Source organism: Macrobrachium nipponense, chromosome 14 (assembly GCF_015104395.2).
Source record: "Macrobrachium nipponense isolate FS-2020 chromosome 14, ASM1510439v2, whole genome shotgun sequence".
NCBI classification, from domain to species: Eukaryota; Metazoa; Arthropoda; class Malacostraca; order Decapoda; family Palaemonidae; genus Macrobrachium; species Macrobrachium nipponense.
Genome location: NC_087207.1, coordinates 35,833,779 through 35,849,421, shown reverse-complemented (window position 1 = coordinate 35,849,421; position 15,643 = coordinate 35,833,779). Strand labels below are relative to the sequence as shown.

General features: G+C 36.5%; 1 protein-coding gene across 1 annotated transcript in view; it reads left to right on the top strand.

The window, feature by feature from the left end:
- The window catches only part of LOC135226462 (protein LMBR1L-like), a 152,559-nt gene that overhangs the window by 13,687 nt on the left and 123,229 nt on the right, over nt 1-15,643 (top strand). The window lies entirely within an intron of this gene.

Below are 15,643 nucleotides of genomic sequence, written 5' to 3'. Positions count from 1 at the left end.
TCTCTCTCTCTCTCTCTCTCTCTCTCTCTCTCTCTCTCTCTCTCTCTCTCTCTCTCTAAGATAGGGCATTGTTTGTTATACTGCTTTTGAATACTCTTTCTTTGTGTTAAGATGTTTCGGTAGACTTTAGCCTTCAAGCGTTAAATAAAACAAAGTATGTGTGTATTTCTATCGAAGTCAGTAGTTTGGTCAATTGAATATAAATATTTTACTTACATTTTTATTGCGTTAGCTATTGTCAAGAAACGAGATCGATCCCAAGGCCGCTGTCATATGTGATCCAGACTAGTGTAGTGTATCTTGTACCTCGTGAGGTGCTGCAAAAAAAAAAGAGAGGACACTCACACACACACACACACACACACACACACACACACACACACACAAAGAAATTTTGCATTTTAATAAACCATTGTATTTCGGCCAGTGAACAAAGAGTACGCCGCGTTAACGTGTCGATTGCAGTACACTTTACCAATTTGTGAAATGCAGATATATAAATCCACAGTGGTATTGTGTTTACTACGCTTTCATTTTATATTGGACTGAAATTTCATTGCAAATATTGTTTGGTTTTCTTCATTTACTGCCCAAGGTTCCTTGCTGAAGACCCATTGTACCTTTGTAGCCAAATATTTATTTACTCTAATGTTATGGGTGCTCATTTTGTCGAGAACATTTTAGGTTTTCTCAATATTAATTGTGTATATATACTTTATTTTCATGATTTCTCTCTCTCTCTCTCTCTCTCTCTCTCTCTCTCTCTCTCTCTCTCTCTCTCTCTCTCTCTGTTGTTTCCCGTTTTAAAGGACTTATCAAATGGCGGTTCCATTGGATTTTTAGACGATGTTCAGTTATTTAAGACAGCTCCCCCATAAAAGGCATCGTATCCCTGACAGGTTCGAAAGTCCTTTTGTCAATCTGTGATATGAACGGATGGGGCTTCAGCCAGCAGCGGGCTCGCAGACACAGGGCGAACGTTAGGAAGGAGTCGTAGATTTAATTGTCGAGGTGTTGCAATGCATTTTATTTTTTTACTTATTTATTTTGCCAGAATGTTGCCTGTTATTCTCATCTGAGATTAAACCTTTTTATACGTATTATATTTCCTCTTTTTCTCGTTTTCTTCTGGCACGGGTTAGTTCTTGGTTTTGGGTTGGCCATCCCATTGGTACCTATCTGCATAGTGAAACTGCATTTGGGTGATTGCAGTTCATTCCCGTTTGCATAAACTGTGTTTGTTAGTTTATATCCACTTACGCCTAATTTATTCTATAGTTGATTTAAGAGCTTTGTTGTATGCTTTTGAAGAAAAAACACGATATTTATATACCAGAAGGTGTTCTGTGAGTTGTGTTGCCATCTCTCTTTGGTTGTGTTTGCGGCGTGCATGCTCACGTACCTATGTGCTTTAGTGTGTGGGAGAGTTTGCAGCCAAGTTTGTGTATTCTGTCCGTGACGGAGTGATGTGATATATAAGACAAACCCCCCCCCCCCCTCCTCTTTCTCTTTTTCTCTGTGCATATGCATATGAGTAAGCATTATTAATATGTCCCTCTCGTTCTGTTATGCTTTGGTTTACTTTTCGTATTGGTGGATTTCCTAATAAAAGTGAGAGATTTTAGTCTCAGATATTGAGAATCTCTGTTGAAGAATGTTGTTGTTTTAGAGATTTACTTTACGGATCAAATTTTTATGTTGAGCTAGGGGTAGGCGGTCAAAATGTGTTTGGGGTATTTGAAGAGAAGGAAATTACCACATGTTTTTAAGAGTGTTAAGGAGACAGACAGTCACGAAAATCCTAGACTTTTTACAGTCAAACCCAAATCTTATTTTGGTTGAAATGAGTAAATTTGCATACATTTATAAAATAGCAAAGAAAGCACGCATACGGGAGCAATAAAAGGGTAGTAAATTGGAAAAAATCTGGTCCACAGCCCGTTGATAATTTCTTCTTGAAGTGAGGCTTAGAAAGCATTTGCAAGACGTGAAACGCGGTTTGGAATGTGAATGTTAGCTTCCACTAATGGTTTTGCTTCTGAAGATGGGAGCACGAATCCTAAATGCCGAAGAGTGCGTTCCATATGTATTAAATAGATACCCGGTCAACTGAGCGGCCTCATCATTCACAGTGGTATTTAGTTTCTCGTTTAGGAGCAAAACCACCTCTTGATATTCTGTCGAGGATCTGTATGATTATTTCTCATGAATGCTGTTGACTGGAAATAGTTGTTATTTTTGTGGGAGACTCCATTAATATGCATAAAACGTCACTTGTCTCATGAGGGTGACCCCAAAAGCACAAGGTAGATAAACACTCTCTCTCTCTCTCTCTCTCTCTCTCTCTCTCTCTCTCTCTCTCTCTCTCTCTCTCATTTTAAGTGCCTATATTTATTTCTTATCGACGAATACTAGTTTTAATGCAGATTAGACGTTTATATAATTATATATATGTTTGTACATATGTAGGTGTAATAGAAATATTTCCATGTAAGGTATGTATTTTGAGTGAAGGCCTAGGTGACTGACTAATTAATAGTGGTCTGGTATCTCGTAGCAAAGAATATAAAACTTTATTCTTAGCAAGTTTCTCAGTGGCATGTTCAGCGAAGGACATTTTGCGTAAGTCTTTGATGGATGGTTATGTAAGGAAAGTCACCTTCCATTTACATTTGTAAGGTACTTTTTGAGTAATTTACATAAGTCTATCCATCCCCACACACACGTGGACATTGCTTCTTTGCATATGAGATCTTCTTTAGCATCCTACGTATATATGACTTATGTAATCTGATTAAGGTCGAATAATGTTTTTTTATACTTACGCTGAAGGTATTTCGTGTTTTTCTTTTTGGCGGGTTGGGTTTTTATTACGTATTTATTATAGTATAGTTAATTCCGCCAGTTACGTCTTTCCCGTGATTTCACGTCTTCTAAGTCAAACTGCTCGGAAACATTATTGCATTAGTTTTTTCTCACCGTGACTAATTTTTCTGTGTTGATAAAAACATCAAGCAAGTAACAGTATTCAATCATACGGAGGTATTTTCCGTAGCTCCGTTATTCGAATGCCGCAGAACGAGTGGTACGTCATTTCCTGGTGGTTCGTTTTTCCAGAATATTTATGAATAATAGATGATGAACCACCTCTCTCAACATTCCGTTAGGCCTTTTCGTCCGGGTCAGCGTACTCGAAAAGATAAATGCGAGCGCGCATGCACCCCCACTAACAGTAGGCTCAATGAATCTGAATCATAAACCGGTAATTATCCTTCGAAAGTTTGTGGAAGAAGATTGTGTCATACATGCACACGCTGCCTATTTTTAATTCATGATTTATGCTTATGTGTGGCATTGTTGAATTAAAGAGTAATGGCACATGTTTCTGTGTGTGGTTTGTTCGTTGGCTAGTTTGCTAGAAAATGCCTTGAAGACACAAGATACTGTACTCCGTTTTTACAGTTTCCGCGTGGCAAAATATTCTTTTTTATATTCTGTATCACCTTGTTATTCCTGTAATAGAAGTTTTATGCACACACACACACACACACAAATATATATATATATATATATATATATTATATATATATATATATATATATATATATATACATATATATATACATATATATATATATATACTATATATACATATATATATCATATTATATATATATATATACCTATTATATTAGGGGGGTATACATATACATACATAGGCATACATTAATATATATATATATATATATATATATACATACATACATACATATATTATATATATACATTTATATATATACTACTGAATACTGATAAATATATATTTATATGTTATTATATAATTATATATACGGTATATATGGTATATATTGTAATCTTGGCATCTTTCCCTTGCTGGACATTATGCTCATCACGAAATTGAGGTCGAATCACCAACCCACTAACCTCATGCGTTCCTCTTTTCCTTAGCAAAAGATCACACAGTCCTCTGCTCCATAGGGTTTCTCCTTTGGCAACGTGACAGCTCATTATGGGTCGTTTCCGTGTAGAGCGCCCTTGGGGCCCAACAATCCATACCTGATGTGTCGGTGGGAGGGAGAATTCTCGAGTCTTCGTTATTTCTTTGTCGGTGCCTAAGGCCTCGGTCCCAGTGCTTCTTCATGTTGGATAGAGAGTCAGGTTTCCCGGATGTTGTTTTTGTTATTTTTGTGTTCAGTTGTTGGGAGCGGGATGTTGAAGAGCCTTAGAACATTTTGCTAGCAAAGACCAAAAGAAAGGAAAAGAAAAAAAGATTGCGCTTAACCAAGAAAGAACCGATATCTGTGCCCATTACAAGGTTAGGTTTATGTTCATTATATAAAATATTGGTTTATAGTCTTTTATTTTATTGGGACGTACCGTGACTTAAAATGTACGGAGCCTTACGCATGATAAGCGATAATAGAATCAGAGTAACTTCAATGTGTTGATCTGCAGAATTACGTTATACTCGTGGGAAAGGATATCTTACGGACGCGTCATGTACTTTCGTATTTCTCGGATTTATGAAAGCTTATAAAAGGAGGGCAATTTGATCAGAATATTGATTTGAGTTGTGCCATTGAACTTTGGATTTTATGAGGTGGCGAATCTTTTACAAGCAAGGAGGGTGTCACCAAGAAAGTTGTGGTGATGTCTAGAGATTGGTTGCAAAGTTTGATATATCGTATTTTTACATATTTAGGTGATAGCTCTAATTTTCTGACGCAATCATAAGTTTTAATGATGATGAATTGCGGCTCTTCAAAGTATTTCGGCTTGCATTGTAATACACAGGTCAGGAAACACTTGATAAAATTAGATCAGTCATTGAATTGTTTATGTAATGATGCGTTGCAGAGGATGGACGCCTAGAGAGTCCATGCCGGTAAACACAAGGCTCGTAATTTTATAACCCTTTTGCGTGCCGTGAAGGAACCTTGTCGCTGTCGTTATCTCAAATTACGTAGACTGTAATGTTCTTGCCGGTGTAGTTGTACAAATGCCATTAGGGCCGTGCCCATGTCTTCATGTTAGGTATATATAGCATAAAAACGTATCCTTTCTGATTTAGTATGAATGGATATTTTTCTTGAGTGTAACATTCTCTCATATTACAAGAGTACGATTTATTGTTATTATTATTACAAGCCAAGCTTGGGCAGTATTTGGAAATGCAGACTGCTATATACCAAGGGCCCGTAAATAGAAAGCAGCCCAGTAGAGAAAACGGACTTGAGATGTAAAGAATAAACTAATCACAGAGAGTTATCAAAGAGCAAAGAAAACAAGCAAGGTGAATGATGGTATATAAATTAAAGAATAATTCAAACATATAAGACAAATAAATAAGCTATATAAGTAAAAAAAAAAAAAAAAAAGCATTTTCACCAAGTTTGAACTTTTGAAGTTCCAGCAATTCAGCTCCTCGTTTGGGGTTAGAAAAGTATGTGGACTGTCTGCATTGCTAAAGGTTTTTGCAAGGTCCAATCGGCCCTTAGCTGCACCCAATTTTTTGCCTTGTAGGTACGTATTTCTCCATTCCCACTTCCTTTCTTCCAGCTCGCCGTCCAGCTACTCTAATTCCTCCTTTCTACCGTGTTCAGCGATCCAATTGCAGGATTAGGAAGGTAATTTTACAGTTCTGTGACAACAGGAGTAAACATGGAAAACAGTGTGGTAGGGGCTGTTGAGCCTCCCAGAGGAAAAGGCAAGCGTTTGCTATACGTACTTCGCATCTAGGTTGTCGATGGCATAGTCTGGAAAGATTTGAATTGAAATGTTAATCAGAATTTGAAATGCTATTTACGACAGGCACATTGAGCTGACTGAACTACGGTGCCAGGGTTAATATTAATATCAAGGTCAGGTATACGAAATTTGATAGAAATATTTTTGTCCAGCAGTTTTAAAACGCTAGTTGGTTGTGAAGACCAAACGTGAATATTGAAAAAATAAAAAATTGAAGACTGTTCCAGTATATATACCAGTTGTTTGTTCTGCTGAGGTACAGATCGACTTAAAGATAGACTGGATAAGTTTCTCAAAAGTAAAATTTGTAATCAAGAATGACACTTAGCATTTATATGGGTTATACTCGTGTGTTGATGAACACTGCAAAGATCTTGGTGTTGGCGCCAGTGTCCTAGACCTATTGACCATCCTATTCCGAGTGTTCAGCTTACTAATGTAACCTGAATCTCTGAAGTTTCAGCAAGCATAATTTTATACTTAGGAGTTGGGGCAGTTGCAAAGAGAGTAATATCATCAGCATCAGCGATAAACTTACTTGGAAGGCCAAACCACAAAATCATAGGTAAAAATGATAAAAAGTAATGAGTTAGGATTACTACCCTGGGGAACACCAAAGTTCCTATAGTCACTGTAGTCCCTATCAACACATATTCACAGTCTGTTAGTTAGAATTCAATAATAATACCAAGAAATGATCCACACGCACCAGGCCTTTGCAAAAACCAAACTGCAAACCAGAGAATAGGTGATTACTCTCAATATAGGATTTCAGACGTTTTGTCAACAGAGGTTCAAAAGCATTAGATGTTATAGAAGTTGTAGAAACTGTGCGGTAATTAGGAGGGCTAGAGCTACCCCAGCGACAATTTTTTTTTTTTTATAGAGTAACATTGCAAGTTCCCCAAGGAATTAACAAAGAACCCCATCTGGTCAACTTGCGAAAAGAACAGACAGCTTTGGAGCTAAGTAATCAGCAGTCTCCACTCATTAAAACAAAAACAAAAAAAGTGGTTATTTTATCTTTAGACCAGGAACGGCTATTAAGTCTCTCACTGCTCTGCATGCTGTCAGTCACATCAGCCAGAGGAGGAGCTGTCGAGCCACCATCAAAGAGTGAAAATTCGATAATAGTTCATCATAAACCTGTCTCTAGTTGTGTTATTTTATTTTTTATTTTTTTTTACAGTAACTGCATTCATTGTCAGCTGAAACATCCTACACTCGGAGCCTTAGCTCTTATTTTGGAGTAATGGTTTCAAGAACAGGTTTGTTCATTTTCCAAAGATTATAGGCCGTCTATTTCTCCAGGAAAGCATGTGTACCGTCGTCACTGGACCTGTCATTGTCTCTGATACTATAGTTCGGCGAAAAGGAATGCTTTCCATATCTATTATAGGGAACAACTCATTTAATAGCAAAATAGGCTCGACTTAATTATGCGGCTGTGACCGAAAAATAAATAAATTAATAAATGAAAATAAAATGAAAATTACACACACACACAATTATTACATTACAATTTGCTTGAGCTTTAATCACTATTCAACAAGAGGAAGAGATATCGGCGAGAAGTAGCTCAGTCTTCATTAATTAAAGAAACTAAAGCATGATCCTGATTCATGAATTGCAGTTGAAGGACCCAAAGTACTGGTATAACATCATAACGTCATAGCGATAGTGTTCATATCGACTCTCTCTCTCTCTCTCTCTCTCTCTCTCTCTCTCTCTCTCTCTCTCTCTCTCTCTCGCCTCTCTTCTCTCTCTCTCTCTCTCTCTCTCTCTCTCTCTCTCTCTCTCTCTCTCTCTCTCTCTCTTTTGTCCTCGTAAGTTTTCCACCTAGCGACGGCTTCCTTGTGCTGTTCTTAAAAAGTCGCCAAGTCTACAGGCAGCTCATTGGCTCAACAACCGGAAGTCGAGGCTCGGCAAGACGGTGATTAACTTTTTTTGTTTTTATTTTTTATTGAGAGGTTTGTATACAGAGAGTAAAAATATGAAATATTTCACATAATTCTGAGGATTGCTATTATCCTACGAACCTATTATTTTCGCTAGATTTGAATTGTGCTACGGTCGGGGGAAACAGTTGTTTTTACGAGTGACTTCAGGATGTCGGAATAATTGCAGTAAAAATTGAGAGATTGTAATTTTGTTGAGGTACCTTAGCGAGTGGCAAAATGTGAATGTGCTCTACAGAGTTGCTAATAACAAAAACATCGGACGTAGTAAAACGCCTTTAGGTGTTAGGAAAACTGCACTGAAGAGAGAACAACAACTAGTTGCAAGATATTCACCTCTTGGGGTTAACAAAGCCTTCTTGGGAGAGAGAGATGTGGCTTTTTTTATTTATTTTATTTATTTATTTATTTTGAGGATGTGCCCAAGGAGCGATCGCCACAAAATTATTGAGTCATCGATGTGGAAACTCCATCCAGATGTCATTCGCACTTGAGTGCATGTCGAGAGAAAGAACGGGGAAGAAAAGTCTTGGGTGCTCTCTATGTTTTGAGGTGAGCTGGTGTGGGAAGGCAACGTTAAGGGGGACCTGCAACATGAAAGAAAGGATTCCTTTAAGGTCTCTCTCTCTCTCTCTCTCTCTCTCTCTCTCTCTCTCTCTCTCTCTCTCTCTCTCTCTCTCTCTCTCTGAGAAACATGCCCTTGCCAACCTTTGTATTCACACTGCATCTGATGCTCTGTCTCAGAAGCACGTCATTAATCGGCTAGGTGAGTCAGCCGGAGTTGAAACGTGTCAGTCGCATGCATTTGCTGACTCATTCATTCATTGTCTGGCGATGGGTTTGAACGCCTCACCAGAGGTCGCGGAAACATCTACTGTTGCCGTTACGTGAGTTCATTTTATTATTATTTCGCAAATGCAACTTAAACTATTGGGGTACGAATAAGTATTTAAATTACTTTTTTCATAATGTAATTATGGCCATTTAAAAAAGTGCTATGAGTATACATCGTATACCAGCGTTGAAGCATAGGAGTTAAGGCAATTAGAGGTAATAAGTGATAGATGTGCACATTGTAAAATACACTCATTTATTTATTTAAAAAATATTTAGAGTAATAATAGAAAGAAATAGAGATAATTTTTGTTTGTTGATCATTTTAAACTGTGTCGCACAGCTGAAGCCATCTGGCTACTCTTCTTCAACTTACCAGTGGTGGATCCTGTCCTAAGAACAACGTGTATGAACGGTGACCATAGTCTATGAGATGTCATTTCCGTAAACTAAATAAATCGACCTACTCGAATATTGTCTGTCGAGATCGTGGCTATTAGGAAAGAAATACAGAAAGTCAAGACTTTAAATTCTAATTTTTGGGCACATGAGATGTTCATAAGACTTTGAAAATATGACTACGACTATTACAGTTTCCTAATTTTTTAATCAGAGTTTATGTATATATATATAATATATATATATATATATATATATATATATATATATATATATATATATATTGTCGGAGGCGATGCGACGCCTGTTTGCATTAGATGAGTCATCAACCCAGGGCCTCAATCATGGTTAGGCATGACCTGTGGAGATATGTGGGAGGATTGGCCCCTGCTCTCCTGCTCAAACCCCCTTTTTTTCTCTCTCTCTCTCGCCCGTCATCTCTGTCCAGTTATCGACTGTTCGTAAATTTTTGGCAACTATTGATGGCAATTATCATGGTAGATTGATAGATTGACAGATAAATTTAAGCAGATTCAGATTTAGAGCACAGATAAGCGTCACCATTCTGTTATCGTTTGTAGACACGTGGACAACTACTGTTAACGAGGGAATTAGAACTCGAAGCTATAAATAATATATATAGAAAATGCTTCACAAGAGGACCCACATGGTACCTATACTCTGTTTTTTTTTTCCATCTGTCCATCCGCCTGTGGTGTTTTCGCATGGTAACACTGCGTCCCGGGCTTTAAATAGGTGCGCTATGTGTAAGTTTTAGTAAATAAAAGGATATCTGGGTGTACATTTGCAACTGAAAAGTGTTTTAATAATTTACAGTATGCGAATTACACCGTTAATATTCAAAATAAGGTTATTATTATTGTTGAATGTAAGCTGAATATAACTATCTACAGCCCGGGACGCAGTGTTACCATACTCAAACACCTCACGCTGTTGGACAGATGGAAAAAAACAGAGTAAATATCATTTCCAACCGAACAGGTTGCTAACGGCTCCTGGACATGTCAAGACAAAGAGGTTGTAAGACTCTTTCTCTCATCTCTCTTCTCTCTCTGCTCCTCTCTCCTCTCCTCCCTTCTCTCTCGTCTCTCTCTCTCTCTCTCTCTCTCTCTCTCTCTCTCTCTCTCTCTCTCTCTCTCTCTCTGCTGGTGTGATTTTTGTTAATGAGCGTAAAGACTAAGAGTCACTAGACCATCATACCTCGTTCAGCCTCATACAGTTAGCTATGCGGAATGAATAGGGAACTTTCTCGTTTTGTTCCTCTCATGAATGATATGCATGCCCCAATTCTTATGGCAGATGTCAGTGAAAGATCTGTGTTCATCATCGTTTTAATTTCGGTCTGTTTTAATTACTTTTATTCCAGTCTTTAACAGCTGAACTTGGCAGAACAGTTCTTGCTGTTATTATTATCACTTATTATTTGTTCTAAGGGGTCCACAATAATAAGAATGTTGAAAGTTCGTGTATAATTTTTAAACACTTAATAAATGCTTTCGAACCCTTACCTGGGTTCATCTTTAGTCCAAAATTTTGGACTGAAGATGAACCCAGTGTAGGGTTCGAAAGCTTTTATTAAGTGTTTATAAATTATAGACGAACTTTTACATTCTTATATTGTGAACCCCTTAGAACATTGTATAAATTCTCGTGATAGAGTTTTCCCCCAATTACTATTATTATTGTCTCCGTAGGGGGTTACACCTGATGCGTTGCACCGTAGGCATTACGTAAGGTTCTTTGCTGCGTCCCTTCGGCCCCTAATTGCAACCCCTTTCATTTCTTTTTTATTTAATGTACTTCCGTTCATACTTCAGCTTACTTTCCACCTTCTCTTAACAGTTGATTCATAGCGCAACTGCTTTGAGGTTTTCCTCCTGTTATACCTTTCAAACCTTTTACTGTCAATTTTCCTTTCAGCGCTGGATGACCTCATGAGTCCCAGCGCTTGGCTTTCGGCCTAAATATCTATCTATAGTTATTATTATGATTATTATTCGTCAGGATTCAAAGTTACATCCGTAGTGGTCTACCGCTTGGAGTGATCGAAAGCCTCTGAATTTGAAGCTTCTTATAGCTCTTAAAATAATATTGATAATAATTATAATAATAATAATGGTATTATTATTATTATTATTATTATTATTATTATTATTATTATTATTATTATTATTATTGAAACAACGGAACACGCTGATTTAGAAAAAATGACATAATATTACCGGTGTTCATTCGTATCGACTTCCTTAACAAGCAGGGGCAATTGTTTACGTAATCGTGGTGATAGTATGCTATCAGCAAGGTTAATGTCATAAGATAAATGCAGAAATAATTACTGCAGGTTCCCCTCCGATTTTTTTTTCTACGTTTTGGGAGCAAAGCGGCTACCTACTTATTTCGCCTAGCTATATTCCTGACTATAGATGAAGCCCTCGTAGAAGGTCGGGGTTTTCCAGATGTTTACAAGCCTTTTGGGTTGAGGTTACCAGCCCCATAACCTTTACTACCGTGGCAGTAAACACCATAGTCATTACACCACCAGGTACTTCACTCGATGCTTACACCAACATTCTTACAATGAACTTTTGACGGAGCTTCCTCATACGCCCATCCTTTCCCGGGAAAAGAACCTGGATCCGTTTGCTTGGTGGTTTTTTTTCATAATCCATTAAGTAATAAACCAGATATGTTCGTGGTATTGTAAGTCTAATCTAATCTTGTTGGGTTAGTTGAATTGTTCAAGTAGCTTAATCGTTTCCAAGAAAATATCCATTCAGCCTTGTGATATTGTTTGATGATAATGTGGAAAACGGTGGAAATTAGTAATAATTTATATATATATATATATATAATATATATATATATATATATATATATATATATATATTGTGAATGAAGGTGGCCAAAACATTTTTTATTTACATGTCTGTCAGTCTAATTATTTGAAGTCTTTATTTGTTGGATGATGATGGTGACTTGTAGGCTACGTCCTTTGCTAATTGTAGTTTGAGTTTTGAGTTCCTTTTTATAAGTTTTTTAGAGGGTGAGGGTAGTTTAATATATATTCATATCGAACACTATATATATATTATATATATATATATATTATATATATATTCATATGATATATATATATATATACACATACATAAAACATATATGTGTATATATATGTATTTATGTATGAATGATATATATTTTTTTCTATTCTTTTGTCTCTTCTATTGAGTCAAGGGCATTTACTAGGCTGTCATTATTTACTCTGTGAATCAGCGTATACTTCTTCTTTTTTTCCCTTTTGTTTTTTACTTATCTGAAGTGAAAAAGGAGTTATATAGACCGAGTCTGAGTAAATAAGTTGATTGTCTGCAAATAATTCCATTGACCTGAATAGAAAGTGCATGGAACACACACACAATATATATATATATATATATATATATATATATATATATATATATATATATATCTATATATATATATATATATATATATATATATATATAGTTGTATTGTAGATACATTAGTTATGCAGTATCACCTGCCAGCATACGGACTTTTTTTTTTTTAATACTGTTTTAGCAGTATTAATGATGAATGTGCAAAACATATGTAGGGACACAAAACCCGTGTCAATATTAGTTAGCTGGTGAGTTAACATCGATCGATGACTCAACTGGCGTCGTGGTTTCGGTCAATGAAAAGACTCCTCTGGCGTCCGTTTGCTGAAACGGTTGTGGCGTCACCATCAATACTGACAAAGGACTTTCCATTTTCAGATAGGAATTGAAGCTGACATTTGAAAGCTTGGGTATTTAGGTCTTCAACGTCTTGAGGTCCCATGATTTTTCAACTACCATTTTGCAATTGTTTATTTGAGCAGAAATATTAACGTGTCTACGTTTTGAGGATGCATTTTCTGTCAAGATAAATGCAACACGTACTACATCACCCCGTGGGCGGTGTAGGTTGGCATAGGTCTTGCCACCTTCCATGAGTTTGACACTACATTTATTAGAACGAGTTGAAGCCTAGATAAAACTTTATCTTTTCTCCTCTCTTGTAAATCTCACATTTTGGAATTCAACTGATTTATTGCTTCACTTATATTTATAAAAAAAAGAACGTACTACGCAAACATTTTGCGTGTTATATAAGTAGATAAGAATCTTGGTAATTATTATTAAAGATGCCATAAAATTTTTACTTAAGTCTGAATAACGAGACACGAGTAATAGTCTTAGACCCATGTTCATTAAGTGGATGGTTTGATTGAAAATTCACCCATTATACCTTTTTACTGCTGGCGTTACCACCTAAATACGTGACCGTTCCTTTGTCTCGAGTCATGATAGAACAGTGGTTAAAAGGAACAAGAGGATTCAATTCTGAACTGAACATGTGGCTTAGATTCACCTTGACAGTAGAATTTTCCCTTGTCACGGTTAGACTTCCATCACAATGTCTCTTATTGGCACGTGAAAAAAGAAGTTACGTCTTATCTGGAATGTTTTCATAACCTGTCGGTATCAGAGGTCTTTTTACTCCTCTTAGCTTATGTTCGTACCCAAAGTGAGAAGCTCAAGGGTATACCTTTTTAATCATATTTAATTTTGTCTTTTTCATATCCCCTCTACCATGGTCTTCAAACAATGTGTAAACATATAAATAATGCTAACATAATGAAACTCTAATTTTGGACTAGGCAAAACAAGTGAAATGCAGATTTTCTTGCTGCACGTGAAATTCGGCATCGCCCATTAAAATCTATTCTACTTAAATTTATTTACCATTATCATACAATCATTTGTATTGCGAATTTGATTTTTATCTTCTCCATTCTTTTCATTATTTAGCATAGACAAAATAACTTACTAGGTTTATCTGGAGAGAGAGAGAGAGAGAGAGAGAGAGAGAGAGAGAGAGAGAGAGAGAGAGAGAGATTTTCACGAACATAGTTGTCTTCATTGAATTCCACTTATTTGTATCAAGTTGTCACCTGTCATTTAACTTCCTTTTATAAGTCAGTCTGCATAATACACTTGGCAGTTTGCTCTTATGCCTATTATGGAATATATTTAAATATATAAATATAGTTTCTATTGAACATAATGATCACATCCATAGGTAAAGTGATTATGATTTATGTCGTTTTGCTTAAATACTTTTTTAGATTGTATCCTTTCGAGTTCTATCATATTGGTCTGCATTCATCACTAGTAACGCTCATTCTCACAAATGTGAAGACATGATCCAGTATTTAAATAGTATTTAAATTCCTTGTGAAAGCGTTATTTAAAAAAAATAATTTTATGGAGATATGATTTGTATCCTTTTTTTCATATCAATACTCTAGTTTCAATAAATGGGTTACTTGGTCCATCCACATCGTCGTGCATTTGCCCGACGGGCAAAACAGTTGCTGTGTCAAAAAAACAGAATCAAAAATGGAAAATGCTGAAGAAGGAAGCTTTACAATAATTGGCATCACTTAAAACACCTCCTCAAATCTCAAATCGTATTCAAAAAAAAAAAAAAACGTGTAAAAGATAATCAAATATAAAATTTTTCTATACGAATGAAGTTTTCCTATAAGACGTCTGAAATAGAAAATATGTATAATTATGCAACGCAATTCTACGAAAGAAACTTAAATAATTTCTGATGGGTGATTCAACCACTTCACCCGACGGGAGACCAGACTTTGGCCTATTTCAGATTGAATAGGCCGAAGTCTGGCCACAGTGTTTCATTCCACAGACAAGAACTTAAACTGAACACAGTCACCTCTCTCTCTCTCTCTCTCTCTCTCTCTCTCTCCCTCCATATGCCTTGGTCTTTCTACTACTACTCCAAATCTTCCTCCTCCTCCCCGTGCCCCTTCTACTACTACTACTGATAGGGGGGATGCTGCTACAATGCTAGAAATTACCATAATAATAAAAGTAATGACAAGAATGGAGAACATCAAAACTACATTCCTATTACAAATCTTAGTAAAAATCAATAGGTTTAAAGTAGAATAGACTCATAGAGTTTACTAGACGAGGCTGTATTTAACATGCGGCATGAAAACCTATTCTATAATGTTTAAAGGGTTACATCTATTTATTGTATATATCAACCCTGTGAATCTATTCAAACACTCGAAATGTGTGGATTGATTATCATTGTATATGTCATACAGGAGTTAAACAAGGCTTCTCCTCCTCTCTCTGCCCATTTCAGCCTCGAAAAGCGAAGAGCGGCCGCTCTAAGTTCACCCTGGTGGTGGCGAGACTAGCGCCATCTATATACAGTTAAAATGATGACCAGAGAGTGTCGGTGGACTTTCGGACTTGACTGTACCAGGAAAAGTGTATGGTATGTTAGTATTGAGAGGGCATGACAGATAACGTGAGAAATAATGAATGTGACGAGTTCGGAAGTACGGGGAACGCCGTAAGTTTTATACATGGGCCAAGAGAAAGTTTATGATAGGACTAATTGAGATGTATTTTGGAGGGTTTCTTGCAAGAAGATTTATGGGATAGAAGGTAAGATGCTAAGACTCATAAGGAACATTTATTATGGAAAAGGTATGCGAGTGACTGGTTTGGTGGGAAAGTGGATAAAGGTGTGTTCGTCTCCGTGGCTGTTCAGTATTTTTATGGAAAGAGTGA